General features: G+C 31.8%; 1 protein-coding gene across 2 annotated transcripts in view; it reads right to left on the bottom strand.

The window, feature by feature from the left end:
- Positions 1 to 17,205, bottom strand: part of Sema3a (semaphorin 3A) — a 431,159-nt gene that overhangs the window by 287,170 nt on the left and 126,784 nt on the right. For both annotated transcript variants that reach the window (XM_078040129.1, XM_078040128.1), the window contains exon 3: positions 4,147 to 4,226. The gene's annotated coding sequence lies outside the window, so the exon portion shown is untranslated. The remainder of the gene's footprint in view (positions 1 to 4,146; positions 4,227 to 17,205) is intronic.

Here is a 17,205-nt window from a genome sequence, read left to right as displayed (position 1 = left end):
TTGAGTCAAAGGATTCTTCACTGAAAAAAAGTTTTTAGACTCTTAAATGTTAAAATCCTTCCAAAATTTAAATGTTTAAATGATTTTTGTTTTAATTCAATTTTTTTTAGAGAGAGGGAGAGAGGGAGAGAGAGAGAGAAGAGGGAGAGAGGGGGAGAGAGAGAGAGAGAGAGAGAGAATTTTAATATTTATTTTTTAGTTATCGCCGGACAGAACATCTTTGTTTTGTATGTGGTGCTGAGGATCGAACCCGGGCTTTAAGCATGCCAGGCAAGCATGCTACTGCTTGAGCCACATCCCCAGCCCCTGTTTTAATTCCATTTAACAGCAACATTTCACATAATAATTATTCTTTCCTTCACTCACTGAATTAATATTATATATCCCTTTAAACTTGCAGGTAGGAGCAGGCATGAAGAAGAAAAATCATTTTTTTTTTATTTCTAAATACTTGCAATCTACAACTCAAAAATAAGATTTAAATAACCATGAAAAAAAGTGGAATGTTCTTAAAAAGAAAGGTAAAATATAGAGTAGTTTTTTAATCAAAGAAAAAAGGAACCAAAGAAAGGCACATTTTAAAAATTCAGTTTTGCCTAGGGCTGGTGTATGGCTCAGCGGTAGACTGCTTGCCTAGGACGTTGGAAGCCCTGGGCTCAATCCTCAGCACCACATAAAAATAATTAAAATAAAGGTATTGTGTCCAACTACAACTAAAAAATAAATATTTTTTTTAAATTCAATTTTGCCCCAAAATTTATAAAATATTTTAAAACCTGTTAAAATAACTGTAAACAAATAAAATTTTTCATTATAATTCCCAAGGCATAAATGAGAAAATAAGGCAAAGCAATTTTATCAAGGAGAATAATAATTCAGCTTGAGTCTAGAATGTAATTTCATTTGCCATATAAGACCACCTTCCTACAAAACCAGAAAGATGTTATTTCACAGTCACATAAATATGAAGGGATTTAACCTTGAATAGAACAGCAAATTATATACTATTATTGATCTTCTTAACATTTTGATTTTTATGTTCTTCCTTCTCACCATGCATTTGTAATTTTCCTTTTTTTAAAAATTTTCCTCTCTTTTCAATTCATTACATTCCTTTCTTAACTATAGACTCCTTTGATTAATTACCTTCTATTATTTTACACAAATGCTTACAATGTTTTTTAAGAGCTTTCCATTAAGGTATTTTTATATATTTAATCTGGAATTTGTTTAGAATCAAAAAAAAATGTAGAGAAAAAAATGTTATCATGGATCTTGCTTTGCTGGCATTCCTTAAACAAATAAGCTAAATTAACAATAGAATTAGTAGGATGAGCAAACTCTATTGTAAAAATCTTAAATAATTATTGATATAAATATCTCATAATTCATTTGCCATGACAACAGTTCTCTAAGTTACTTCAGTTAAATAAATTCAGAACAACAACTACTCAAATCACTCCACCCCTCCTTCCCTAGCTTCTGGTAACCACTATTCTACTCTCTACATCTATGAGATCAATATTTTTAGATTCCATGTATGAATGAGGTCATTCAGTATTTATGACTCTGTGTCCATCTTACTAGGCTTAACAAAATGTCCTCCAGGTTTATACATGTTGCACAAATGACAGGATTATTATTTTTTCATGGATGAATAGTATTCTGTTGTATATAGGATAAAAAAAGTTCAAGAAATCTATTATGATCATGATGACTATACCTAGTGGCAGTATATTTTATTCTTTAGAAATAGTAAGAGAATAAATTTAAGTGTTCTCATCACAAAAATAATTACTATGTGAGGTAAGGCATATTTTTAACCATTCCATAATGTGCACTTGTGAATAGTTGAAAACATCATGTTGTACGTGATAAATGTGCAATAATTTTATCTATCAACTAAGAAGAGGGGGAGGGCTAGATAAAATAAAGACCTCAATGGTCCCAATTTGAGATGACTATATCACATTCTCCAATCAATATTGATATATCCCAGCTTGTATTTCCCTAAGACCAGAAGCACAAATTCAATTCTGCAAATATTTCTATTGAACATAATATCTATGAGCAAATTTTGTCACATTCTAGTTGAATTTTGATATTCCAACTTTTATAAATATTCATTAGTTGGTATCTATTCACTGTCCCATTTCAATCCAATAATGTAAATTACTAAGTTATATTCATGGTTTAAATTAATCAACATGAACTGCTGATGTTTTTATAAATTAATTTTTGAAAACTAGTTTAATCTTCAAATAAATATTAAAAGCCACAGTGGCAGTGACATTGAAACCAGGTCTAAATACAACTTTGTCCTTTATACATGTGGAACAGATTTTAATTAGTATCCAGGAAATTCACCTTGTAAATTTTTTCTTCTTTATTTTTGCCCTTGGAAGCAATTGTAATTGGAAAATCAGAAGGTTATAACTTGCTGAAAGTGTTTAATCTTTGTGTGCATTATGTGCTAATGAAAAATAGCATTCAGGAAATTAGTACTGTAAAGTCTGAAAATTAGTCTTGCCAAATAATGACTATATCTGGTACACACATTCACACACACACACAAGTGCACACATATGAATGCATGCACACACAGACTATATATTGGAGAAGTGGTACCATGTTTTTTGAAGTCTTCATTGTCCTATTAATACTAAAGATAGGAGATCGGTCCTAAGTAAAAGAATTAATATGTATTGACTTGATATCAACTTAAAATTACATCACACATCTTAAACAGTGTATTTTCACCTTTATATGATAAATGTTTTGCATATGTAAATGCTGCTCCCACATAGCAATTTTAATATGAACTTTATTAAAATATTATTTTTCTTGATGCTAATATAAAGAATAAGTGGAAAAGCATTTATTCACATTAAGTAGGAGAAATCAGCCACTCAAATCCAAAGGAATCCAATAAAATTGGAAATTCCTTAATTAAACAAAAATAAAAATAAAAATGAATCTTATTCTACTTAATGATCCACATTGGCGAAGAAAACATATTTAAACTCAGGGCATTTTTCTTACCAACTCCACACATTATTTATAGATCTCCAAGTTATCCAGTTCTTCTAGTACTGTCAAATATAACCAGTAGAATTTTGTCTATTGTTACAACTTTTTTCCTACTTAATTTAATGAAATTAATGTTTAGAAACAATTAAGTTGAAAAGAATACAAATAAATAATATGGATACTTTCAGATTTTCAAACTGCATTTCTATTTAAGAGTAATTGTTTAGTCTTACATCTTTAGTCAAAATGAAGATAGTATATGTTATAGTTTAGATCCAGAATGTCCTCCAAAAGTTTGTGTATTCAAGGGTTGGTCTCCAACTGGCAGGATTACTAAAATGGTGGATACTTTAGGATTTGGTTTCTAGTTGGAAGAGGTGGGTCAATGGAAGCTTGCCTTTAAATGACAAATTTTGTCCCTTGACTCTTTTCTCTCCCTGTTACTCAGCCACCATGAGGTGAACAGCTCTGCCCTGCCATGTTCTCTCAGCCATGATATTCTCCCTCACCACAGGTTATAGCTATGAACTGAAACTTCTGATACAATGAGCCAAAATAAACCTTTCCTTCCTGAAGTTGACTTTCCAGGTATTTCGTTGAAGCAACAAAAAGCTGCCTAACTACAGAATAACACTTTAAAAACTGACTCCTTCCCTTGGCTTGGCACTGGAGCCATTGCATGATTTTAGCTGATAGAAACCAGCTGTGGTCAAGGTGATGTAAAAGGGGCAGGTTAGTCAAAGGACATTTCTAGGTAAGAATTTACCCACATACCAGCTACTTTTACTCTGTGGTTTGGGAAACATGGCCAACACAGAGAAATTCCAATGTATGAAGATTAAAAGCAAAAAAAGCAAAATAGTAGAAGTATACCTCTTGATAGTTTTAAGTGGCAATGTGGCCTTCTTATAAGGTGTTTTTTTTTTTCCCTTAAAGAGTTAAGAAACTTCTGACATAGCCAAATCATTCCACAGAAGACTGAGTGAAAGTAGAATGTGCTCTTCTTTTTAAAATCATGATATTTTCCAAATTATATATTAAATAAATACATGAACATATTTAAATTCACATCAAACTTATTAACATGCAAAAGTACATAGTTTTTAAGTGTCTTACCTCCTTTGAAGAAATATTACTTCCTGAGGTACATCTCTTCAGTCCTCTGGTTGTTTTAAGGACCTGGAAACTTCAAATACCTTATAAAAATAAACAAGTTCATTTTAGAATTCAGTATGCATCACACATTTAGCCTATAATTATTAGCCTATAATAAGAATTGAAAGTCAATGTAAAATTCTTTAAACTACCTCAAAATTTTGAACAGGAATATAAAATATGGGAAGGGAAAAAGATGTTATAGGAGGCAGGCACTAATTTATAACATTTTTCACTCTAGCTCCCCCCTCCGAATTATATTTGTATTCACTAATTGAGGTGCATGAAATAATTTATCATTTGAGCTCTGGCTGGTATAAAATTAACTGATTTATTGAGAATTAGTTGAAACACTGATGTGCTCTATTGAAGGTCCTGTGATGATCAGTGGGGGAAGAGGGACATCTATGATGCTCTGATGTCATTAACATTTTTCACCACTGAGGATGAAAGTGTAACACTGACAACCCTGCTAAGCAGTAGTTTCATAGCATTATTAGCAAGTAACTGATTTCACTTGACAAAGGTTTTCCTGAATAAATATCTTAAATTATAAATGTAAAATTTTAAAAAAGTTTTAAATAACAGAATTTTTCAAATATAACATTGAAAACATGCTTTGAACAATTTTATTTTACTAAAATACATTCTTTATAATGTTGGTTATACACTTATTTGAATAAATAAGAAAACAATTTATAAAATAAAGACAAAAGAAATCTGGGGTAAAAATGTAAAGTTTTGGCAATTGGGAATATGTATATATTTTTTTCAAGATAAAATATGTAATGGAGATTCAGTAGCTAAGTTGTAGTATTATTAAATATTAATCTTATCAAAGTCAAAAATCAATGAAATGATACAAATTCAAAAGTAGTAGTTATTTCACAGTTATTTCCAACTCTGAATTACTTTTTACTTTACAATTGAGAAATATTTCTATGTTATTATATTGTTAAGAAATATAGAATATTTTATCCTACATCCACTGATTCAACAGATATTAATTGAACTCCTTTCTATGTGACAGGATTAGAGAAAACTTACAAGAGTTGATTCAAACAAACAGATAATCTATTATCCCAAATATGAATACAAACAGAAAACTCAAATGTGAATATCATATCAAATATCTTTTGGATACATGTGTCATGAGATGGTGAAATTGTTTCAAGGTAGTTAGTTATTAGATAGAAATCAAGACCCCTGGTAAGCAGAATCAATTTATGGAGGGATTAATGGTTTTGAAGACTCTGACTATTGAAATTATCATAATACATAGCAAGAACGGAGTTTGAGAAAGTCAAGAGAGACAAAATCTCTACAGAAAAGGGAAAGTGACCAAAGTTTGGTGGCAGACCTGGGGTAGGTATGTAGTAGTTCACTGGTAGAAAGCTTGCCTAGCATGTGTCAGACCATAGGTTCAATTCCCAACACCAGAAAAAAAATATTTTTTGGAAAAGCGGACTACGAGCAGGTGTTATCTACTAATGTCATGAGAATCTAGCTATAAGATTTTAAACAGGAGGAAGAAGAGTGCTTAGGAAGTGACACTGAAAGGCAAAGAGAACATTGCCTCCACTCTAATCTCAGTGACTTAAGTGGTGTGGGAGGGTAATAGCTAGTTCTTGAAAGGTGATATAAGAAGCAGTGTCATTGGGCTTCCTTGGAGAGAAGATAAGAGAAATACACAAAAGAAGTTGAAGATAAAGGGGATCTGTTGGGATGTGGAGAGCAGTGGTTTCTGATTCCCTCATGATTGCTTTTGCCTAGGAACTGCCTGCAGACTGTGCAGGTCAAGACAGCCCAGTTGCTATGGTAATGCCCAGCCAGAGGAGGCTACTGCAGAGGAACATAGCTGAGCTCAGACACCAAATCCAAGGAGTAGAGAATACTGTGCATGACAAGATAGGTCCTTCAGACTGCTTTGCTACAACTTTCTTAAAATAACCTTCTGATGACAAAACCTATATAATAAATATGCTGAGCTAGTTCTGATGTCAGTCAAGGCTCATCAGGGCTTAGCTTTCCCACCTGGCCCCAGCTTTTTCTCTGTGTGTGTCTGCTTGTCTTTTCTTCATCCCCTCGTCGCCCTTTTGGTTTCTGAATAAATGGCTATTCTGGCCACAGCATTGTGATGTTCCAACAAGAACAGTGAGGGGTATAGAGAGACAGAGAAAAATGGAGAATGAGAATTAGAGTCTTGGGGATCAGAGATAACTTGGTAGCTGTAAGACAATAATGATAGGGAAAGCTATGAGAGCCAGAGGGATGGGGAGAAGGGATGGTTGTGAGACCTATCAGCAGATATGAATTTCTCTTGACTTATAAATTGAATCTTTCTAGATTAACAGAAGGGCAGTCTTTCTCACAATGGCTTTACAGATCACTGGGAAAATATGCCACATGGGGGATTACTGCTGCTTTACATAGTGCTATAATGTAAGAGGATAAAAGATGACTGGGTATTCATGCTTAGGATAGTCAGGGACTCATCTTGGAGTATGTGGCATTTTATCTGAGATCTGAAGGAAGAAACTGCAGGGATATCTTGAAAGATAAAGAGTATTATAAATCCAAAGGTTAATAAATACAAAGCCTCTGAGGCAAGACCATGAACAGAATAGTTTAGAAACAGCAATAAAAGTCAACATGTAATACCTGAGATCACTGATGAGAAGAAAGTGGAGATGCAATAATAACAAGGTCATAACTATAAACCAAATTTCAGCAGATAAAAAAATGAACTTTAAATATTGGCAAGATCTATGCCATGAATAACATTTCCCAGTTTACAACAATGCATTGGTTATGTTGAAACATTTTAGAAAAAAAAATCTTTTTTTCTAAAATGGATAATGTAATTTAAAAATCTTATTCACACAGTGGAAGTTTTGCTATTTCAGATATCGTTATCGAACTGACCATACAACCATCATGTTGGCTAAAAAACATTAATATGCAGAGTATTGTTCAATAGTTACGTCTGTGTTAAATATATTTGTATGACAGAATAAAAAATTTCATCTTCTTTGATAATGTCAAGAATGTGCTGGCATAGATCAGGTTTCCCCCCCTATCTTTGGGAAGACTATAAGAGCCAAGCAGGCACCTGCAGTTACAAAATAACCGATCCAATCTGACAGTTCTTTTTTTTTCCAATTCACACCATATAATTTTTCTACAAAAAATTCTGTCAAAAGAGGTTCCATTAGTGTCAGGTAAAGATTCCTAACAAGCATACTTTTAACTTGTTCGAAAATGATAGTAACAAGTGAAACTTAAATGGGAAACTCCTTTTGCAAATAGACTGTAATTCTTTATCTTATCTATTTCTTTTCTTTGATCCCAGTATTCTCCTGGAAACTCTAAATGAATAGTGACTTTGACAAATATAATGTGTGCTAGCTCCTACAGAGATAAACTTAGAACAAATAAAACATTCTGCTTTCTGCTGTACCTGTTTCATTAAGCAATGATTTACTAGGAGTTAGCAGAACAGAATCTTACAGTGGCCATTTTTTAAAAAACTTACACTGAACTTATTGGAAAGGCTTAAAGCAGTCATTGGTATTGCTAAAAAAGTTCATTTTAAATTTCAAGCATCTTCTTTTTGTTTTTCCTTCCTTCTTCCTCCCTATTCTGTCTTTCTCTCATGGGAGGATGGGAAGATGAGATAATTTGGGCAATGAATATGAATAAATTAAAAACTAATCAATTGAGGTTCAATTTCATTTATCATGAAGAATTCTGAATGGCTTTCATTAGAATTAGATGCAATTATGTATTATATTCATAATAACTTGAAAATATGTGTTCTGAATATTTAAAGTGTATAAAATGTGGGAACTTAAGTGTTTTCAACATTTTTATCTTTAAACATAAACAATTTCCATATTTATTTGTTTATGCACTTAAAAATACCTGTTAAACATGTCCAAAGTACCAGGAAATGATTTAAGTGAAAAAATAAAATTAGATATTCAATTAAAATATAATCTACTGGGGGTGCTGGAAATTGTTCATTTTTTTCTATCCCCGGGACAGAACAGTGCAAAACTAAATAATGAATATATATTACAAGTGAATGTCTATGTTGGAATGAATGTATGTTTCAGTAAACAAACAAATGTGCTTCTCTTTTTTTTTGTCTTACTGAGGAAGTCAGATACGTAATTAATGATTGTTGAACAACTTGATGAGTATAATGATGGTCATATGTATTGAATGCTTAGGAAGCAGAGAGGTGGGACTCCAAATCAGTGTCCTGGGGTGTTCCTGGTTCCAAGTTTATGAATTGAGGATTCAAGATGCTTGGTAAATATTTAGAGTACACACATCAGGGGCTGATATAGCCTTTAGGCAATACATTGCTCAGAAAATACAAATACAATTTTCCCAGACTGGAAAAAAAATATCTAAGTTGTGAAAATTTTGGTAGTTTCTATAATACAATTAAAAAGTTATGCAAATGGAAATTAGTAAGCATCTAGCTAAATGTGTATTACATTTAACCTTTCAATCATATTAAATTGCTAAATTGAAAACTTTTTATATTTACGATGTTCTTTCTTTGTAAGTAGCCTCAAGTATGCTTGATAATTGTTGAAAAAAAAATCACAGAAAATATAATGAAATAAAAGGGCAAATTTATAAGCCCTCTTCCAATTTTTAAAGTTATGCTCACTATGGAACAAAGATAGATTGTAATATATTTGATATGACATGACATGAGGCCACCAAAACAAACAAACAAAAAAATCATACCTACAGCTTCAGAAGACCTATAAGAGGCCTGTATCCGCCAGTCTTGAAACAGTTTTAGGAGAGGCTGAAAAAAGTATAACTTAATTAAAAATAATTCTATAAAATATATCTTCAAAGCATCTCTGAAGCCCCAATTTATTTGTCTATAGTTAAGAATAGAGCCCTGAAACAAAAAGTTCTATCATTAAAAATTTTCAGTGAGATTATAAAGAATATATGAACAGAAAATTAATATAGTCTCCTTAGTTTAGGATCCTTTAGAATAATTATTGCCTTAAATAAACTTCCTAGTGTTTTTTTCCTACATACTTTAAATCAGCCTGAACAAATTTCTTGGGTCAGTTTTGGGTCATTAAAAGGTCATGAAGGAAGCCCCAATGATAACACATAATTTCTAAAGCCTTTTAAAAAAATTACACTGAAACAATTTTTCCCTTAGAAAATAAACACACATTGTATAAAGTGTTATAGAACTAATCATGTATAGCTTAAGTACTTAAGTTTACTCATATGTTCATCTATCATATAAACTTCCAATTGTTTATAGCTTATAATACACACAAATGAACATTATAACTATACACTTGCATATATATACACATATAACAATACACAACACACATGTATATGCACACATAAATGCTTGCATACACCTATACACTCTCTCTCTCTCTCTCTCTCTCTCTCTCTCTCTCTCTCTCTCTCTCTCTCTTCTCTCTCTCTCTCCTTGGAGAATTCTTAACTAAGTTGTACAAGTTTATTATGATTTAGATTAGTTAAGCTTTCAACTAAATTGCTCAAGTGTTTGGTACAACCATTTCTGGAATCCCTATTTCCTTCTGAATACATATTATCATCTATGCCAAATATACATAATTCCTTCATTTTGAATATATATGACCCTTCAAATGATTTTAAATTTTTCTATTAATTCTTAATTATAGTTATAAACATTATTGTTATGGACATTCTTGATACTTCCTGGTGTTTGCAACACCTCCTATTCTGCAGTTACTTACAATATAGATACATTATTTTTTTTTGAAAACATTATGTATAAAATCTCAGTTCAAACTAAACCATTTGATTCTATTATATCAATCATTATTATTTACTATTATTTTAAGAATGTCAGCTGTGATGGATATTTATTTTCTCTGAACTTCTATTGCTATTTAGATGAAAATAATTCAATTTTGAAAATAAATGTAAAAATCATAGGAAGAATAAAACTATGAGTTTGTAGTCCATACACTTAGGCAATTTCTTTGGAATTTTATGAAAACAAAGATATTAATGCATAGTTCCTTGGGAATAAATCAAATTGATTTCTTATTGCTTTCCTCTGTGGTCTTAAACATTTCATCAAAAGACTTTCAATCTTTAAACTATGATTTAAGAAACTAGTATTTTATTTCCTCTTGAATTGTATGGCAACATACAGAGTTTTACACTTAAAGTCATAGACAAAATTGTGCCTAGTGAGTCAATTTGTGTTAGATCTAGAAGTGCATACTCTATTCTTGAATGTGTGCATATGATGAGTTAAGATAGGTGAGTGTTTTTTACAAATGTGGCACTCAAGTTTTCAACCCGTCAAGCTTTCCAAGCTCACCCTGGACCTGCCCCTTGTCTTAAGTACCATGCGATCTCCTTCATGTATAGAATATAAAAAAGTTGATCTCATAGAAGTTGAGAGTAGAATGGTGGTTACCAGAGGCCAGGGGAATGGGAAAATGTTGATCAATGGATACTAAGTTATAGTTAGACAGGAGCAAGAAGTTCCAGAGTGCTTTTGCATAATAGTGTGACTATGGAGAATGATAATGTACCATACTTTTCAAAAAGCCAGAAGAAAGGATTTTCAAAGTTTTCACCATAAAGAAATAATAAATGTTAATGGAAATAGGTGTGTTTAACCTGATTTCAACATTATACATTTATATACATGAATTAAAACACAAAAAATATGAACAATTTTTTGTTTTTAAATGTATCATTAAAATAAATTTAATATCGCTACCTAAAAGAAAACACTTGGATAGTTTTCTCTCTACAAAAAACCCTCAAAATTCATTCAGTGACTTCATAGAGTTTTGAAATTAGATGAAGAGATGAAGCTTTAATTAAGGCTGAGATTATAGTAATCTATGATTTAATTCCCTGGATCCATAGATTACAGACAGACATCCCTGCAAGAGGATGAGACTTCTCACACTATCAGCTTCATACTCATTCATTTGACTTGCGTTAGACAATGAGTGACACCTGACTGAAAGTAACCTGTGCCACGTCCGAGCAGAAGTTGTAAGAACCAGCTCTTGGTTCTGCCCTTGCTCTTTACCCTCTACCATGAGATTAGTATGTCTCAAATAGAAACATACTGATACATACTTCATACATACTAATATGTATATTAGTATGAATTACATACTAGTTCACGATGGTGGCACAGAACTCAAGTGATCTCGTGAAGGATACAGAACCTATGCAATGTGTAAACTTTGCTGTTATAAGCCACACAGATGTTGAGGTTGTTTGTTACCACAGTGCAACTTAGTCTAGCCTCACTGATGGAACAATAGAAAGTGCACAGAAGCAAAAGATTTAGAAAAAACAACATGTCAGGGATGATAGACGCCTTTGCTCAGCCAAGCAGTGCCTGCTGGAGAGAAAACTTGTTTTGTGCCCTGTCTGCCTTAGTACAGCAGGAATTCCAGGGAACTGGCAGCTAAGACTCAGTCATTTTTCTCAGTAAAAGCCATTTTTTTCCCTGAATACAAAAGAGAATGAGATATGCAACCAATGCAGAAAGAATTTTTGTTTGGTTTAATCTCATAATAAATCCAAGAGAGTACTACAAAATTATGAAGACGAAATAAACAACAAATTAACTAAAGAGAATATTATTTGCAGAAGTTTGTTGTTTGTTATGAATTACTTTCTACTATCTATTCTATCTGGTGGGATTCTATCAGCAGGTCAATCATTTCCAAATAGGTAAGTTTACGTGACCAAAATTAAATTCCAAAGACTCCAAAATGTCATATCAAGTTGAAATTTAAAGGTCTATAAATGTAAATTGTGAATTTACCAGCTCACTGAACAGGTATAACATGCAAATGTAGATGATGAAGTTAGCAAAGATATGAAATATTCTCCTCCATTATTTTTAATTTCTGAAAACCTTGATTTTATAAATGATACCACCACTGTGGACATTAATTCCAGGGATGACAGACCATAGAATAGGAAATTGAACACACTTTCTATGTTTCCTTGGATGAGTGGCATGATGACAATAGGTAGGATTTTGAGGTATATTTTTTAAATGGCAGCTATGACTATGAAGAAATAAAACTATAGGATAGAAACAAATTTTAAATATCATATAAATTATATATTTTTAAAACCAGCCTTATAGTAGTTGGTGTTCTGCTTAAATAATTATATAAGGTATCTGGTAACTTACCTCTCTACTTATGTTTTATTCTCTTTTAATAATGACAACAATAATAATAAGCATAGATGAAACTGACAAATATGATCAACTACATATTCTTGCTCTTAATAACTAAATGTAGCAAATGTTTTAGAGGTTTATGTTTAAGAATTTTCACAAAATTTTGTACAAGAACTTATATGAACTTCATTCAAATAGCTTACTGTGATACCTGTATCTTATATAAAGACATTTTTGATGTTATGAAATTTTTAATTACAAATTCATCCAGTAATCTGACTATTAAATTATGTGTTTTGAATAAAGCCAGGGAGATGATTTCCTTCCACAATTTATTTTAGGTATGTTTGTTTCACTAATATGTATTTTTTTTGATTTTGTATTTTTTGTTTCTGTTCTTGTAACTTCATTTTCTTACTTCTTTCATTTAAAAAGTGAAGTGCTCTTCATTTTCAAATTAAACTTTTAATCATATTTTAATTATTTTAGTTTAGTTTGAGGAAAGCTAACTGATATAAAATTGTTGAAATTAAAGATCACTGCCTTAATTCATATTAACTTTCAGCATCATTGTAATCAAAATTAAAACCAAATTAAGAATCATATAAGGAACTATCTGGAGGTGTATGGAGGAGTTGATATTTTTAAATAATAATAATTTAAAATCTTTAAACTAGGAAAGCACTTACTTTACTGCACACAGAATAAAGGTACACAAAGTTAAAAAAAAAATCCATTAACTTACCAATGCATAACACATTCCTTTAGATTTTGGATCACACAAAGTACATTACTACCAATCAAGTCAATATCAATATTAAAAGAGGTGCTTTAAGTATATGTATTAAAAATAAGCTTGGAAACATTGAGAGAGAGAGAGAGAGAGGGAGCGGGAGGGAGGGAGGGAGGAAGAGAGAGAGAGTTACCATTTAGAAGCTCCTGTAAGTCTTCTTTCCTATTACTTGCTGATGATTTTATAAAAGCAGATTTTTAATCTTCCAGAATCACATTCTTTTACTTTGTTTTAAAATTATTTTTCTGAAGCAGAAGAAATTTCGTGAACTGCTAGTGGTCACAAAACAAAGGACAAGGAGTAGTGGTAGGTAGGGTGCCCACAATTAGGCTGATTAAACTCTGCAGGATCTGCAGTTCGTCAAAAACCTTTTTGCTGCCTCACATTTTCTAAAAATGGAAAAGGTGAAGCTTTCACAAGTAGCAGGCTCCAAATAAACCAGTACGCCCAGCACAAAGCTCGTGATACCAGCAAAAACATTTTTATCACACATTAGGAAATTCTACGATTAGCTGGTTCCCATCACCCTAATAGGATACTTCTCCATATTAATGTGAGATTCAGCTTGCATGCAGACCCTAAAACTCTTTCCATCCCTCAGGCTACATTTGTCCCAAAGAAGCATTAGTCACATGTAGCCTTAAGGGACTTTTATACAAAACTTGTGGGAATAATATATAGATTCTTTCCTTGGAAGAGAAAAAGACAAGACAAAACAAAACTGGGTCAGGGATGGTGACTGCTAATACCATAAACCTATAAATGCCCTTTAGCTTCTCCCTCAGTTTTACCTTCTGACTTTCTAGAGGAAGGAGTGTTGCATGTAGAAAATTAAATATGGACTATATGATAGCTACCCATGAAGTTCTGACTGGTGACAGCATATTCTCACAACTCATTCATTTTTGCCTCTTGCCCTGTTTCAAGGTTGAAAGTAACCAGCTACTGTTTTCATCTTTTTTTTTTCCAAATTAGATGTTTATCATAGGACAGCTTTATTAACATTTTAAGTTATATTTTAATTTTCCCAAATATCACTATTTTTTCAGCTTAACAATATTAAAAACTAGAATAATCTTATTATTTAGTAGGTATTATTCTTTTTTTCTCCTGGCACCTGCTCTTCCTATTCTGAAATTCACAGTACATTTCACATTCACTATACTTGACTACTCCTTGTCTCAACATATTTCATCAGTTATTATGGTGGCTGAGTTGCCAATAAATTATTTAACTGAAATAACTGTTCTCTGGTGGACAGCATTTTTTAGGACCAACTCAATGAAAATGCAACTACTGCAGGGAAGCCTGAAACTGCAAAATTGTATTCAAACTGTCAGGTTTCTAAATAAAATTTGAAATAAATGTGATTTAAGATGTTTGCTGCTTAAAATTCCATGGATCCAGAGATATTTGCTACATTTTATACCATCAAAGAAACACACTATGAATGATGAAATAAAATAAAATTATAAAAAAAAAACAAGCAGAATAATTTTTAGGTCATATCTAAGACTTCTTTTCCTCATCCATTAAAATAAATAAGCAATAACCAATTCCTCAGCCTTTAGCATAATATTTGCTGTTTTAAAACATGTATAATAAAATGTGTATTTTTTAATAAAAATAATTACATTTCTTATTTAGCTCCTTGATTTCTTTAGTTTCAAAATCTAAATATCAAATTGATCATCACTAACCTGTTAATTATGATTTTGAAACAACTCAAATAGGAAATCATTATAAACTCTTTATATATTTATAACTTACTCTCTAAATTTTTACTTTTTTAGACTTTTTGCTTTTTGGTTATCATGAAATTTACAAAAAACATCTTTTGATCAGAGCAAGCTACTTTGGAATGATAACATTTTAACACAATTGTGCATAAATATAATAAAACAAAAACAGACAAAACAGTAATATGTTCATAAAACTACACTTGTTTCTTCCTTCTTATGTTATAAATTTTGTTGTCTCATTTTCTACCTTTCTATATTGCCTACCTCTTAACTTATTAATGTAGTTATTTTAATTGGTTTGGGTTTTAACCTTCAAACTAAAGGTATAAATGCTTTCCACACCATGTTTCCAATGTTAGAACATTCTGAGTTCATCAGCATAGTTACTCTTACCAGTGAGTTTTTATACCTTCTGATGTTTTCTTCTTACTCATTAATATCTCATTTTTTTCAGTTTGAAGAACTCCTATTAGACATTCTTTGAGAACCAGTCTAGTAGAGATACATTCTCTCTGCTTTTGCTTATCTGATATATCTTTATTACTTCTTCATTTCTAAAGAATAGCTTGGAAGGGTACAGTCTTCTTGGCTAGAAGGGTTTTTACATAAATATTGTGAAAATCCCTCTATTTGCCTTGGAGGTTTCTTCTGAGAAGTCTCAGGTGAAGCTAATTTGACACCCCTATGTGAATTTATTTATTCATTTTTTTTTCTCTTGCTTTTTCAAGTTCTTGTCTTCAATTTTTACTTTTACCAGTGTAATTACAATGTGTCTTGGATAGACTTGGTTGGCAACCTTCAGACTTCCTATACCTGGATATTTGTATCCTTCTCTAAGTTTTGGATATTTTTGTTATGACCTTTTTGAATAAGCTTCTTAGCCCTTTGGTATTCTCAACTCCCCTTGAATTGCAGTAACCTGGATGATTTGCTCTTTTATATTGTTCCAAAGTTTCCATAGGCTTTTCTAATTTCTTGTTTTTTCTTTTTTCTCTACCAACTATGTATTTTTAAGTATCCTGTTTTAAGCTTACTGATTTTCTATTCTATTTGACTAATTCTTTTATCAATATCCTCTATTGCATTTTTAACTTCACTTAGTATATTGCTTTCTTCAAGGATTTCCATGTGACTTTTTAATTGCTTCTATGCCTGTGTTAATTTTTTTCTTGTAGTATTGAATCTTTTCTGTGTTTTCTTAAAGCATATTAAATTTCTTTAAAATAGCTCTCTCTTTTTTTTAATCAGAAAAGTTCCCAATACTGATTATTTTCTGGTTAACGTTTGGCACCTTTTCTTGATTGTAGATGTTGTAATGGACTCCTGAAAATTCAGAACAGAAAGGATTTTATTGTTGCTATTGGTGGTAGTGGTGGTTGTTTGTTTGTTTGCAGGGCTGGTGATCACACCCAGAGCCTCACACATTCCAGGCAAGTGCTCTACCACTGAGCCATATCCTCAGCCCTATGGTTTCTGCAATTCTTGATGCTTGGTATATTGTGTTGACTGGGCTTTGAAGGATTTGGTATTTATTCCAGTCTACAGAATCAGGATTGGTTTGTGCCTACACTTACAGAAATTTCAAGCAAGCTTTAAATATAGTCACTTCTACTGTTTCAACACAGGATGATATTTAAGTTGAGGTTCATCACAAGTTTACTTTTGGTGTGTTATCATTGGTTCAGCACAAGAGGGTAATCCAAGCTTAGGCTTTTCCCAAACCCACAGATGGTGTGTTTTTCAGCATGAATCAAGTAAGAACCTAAAAAAAGGCCACTTTATCTCCCTACGCCTCTCCCTTGTTTTGGGGTAAGCCCAGATGCTTCATCATAGTCATTGGCCTGCATATGCAAACAAACTCAGAATGCTCTACTATTATAAACATGGTATATGAAGCATTTATATCTTCAGTATGAAGACTAAAACTCAGAATAATTAAAAAATAATAACTGCATTAATGTTAAGAGAGAGCAGTATAGAAAGTTGAGGCATCAAAAATTCATAATGTGAAGAGGGCTAGAATGCAAGTGTAGATTTTTTATTGGTACGTTTTCTGTTTTTTCTTATCTTTATGATCATCTTAAATTGTTATATTTTCAAAGTAGCTAATAAGTCATGCAGTTAGCCTCAAACGAAAAATATATAATAGAAAATCCAAAATAAATAAGAAATCAAAACATACTACTAGAGTAAATTACTTAGCCACAAAAGAAAACTATCAGAGTAAGAAAACAGAGAACCTAAAATAAAATGAG

Source organism: Ictidomys tridecemlineatus, chromosome 2 (genome assembly GCF_052094955.1).
Source record: "Ictidomys tridecemlineatus isolate mIctTri1 chromosome 2, mIctTri1.hap1, whole genome shotgun sequence".
Classification (NCBI taxonomy): Eukaryota; Metazoa; Chordata; class Mammalia; order Rodentia; family Sciuridae; genus Ictidomys; species Ictidomys tridecemlineatus.
The sequence above is the reverse complement of the archived record's forward strand: the minus strand, read 5'-3'. Positions and strand labels throughout refer to the sequence as shown.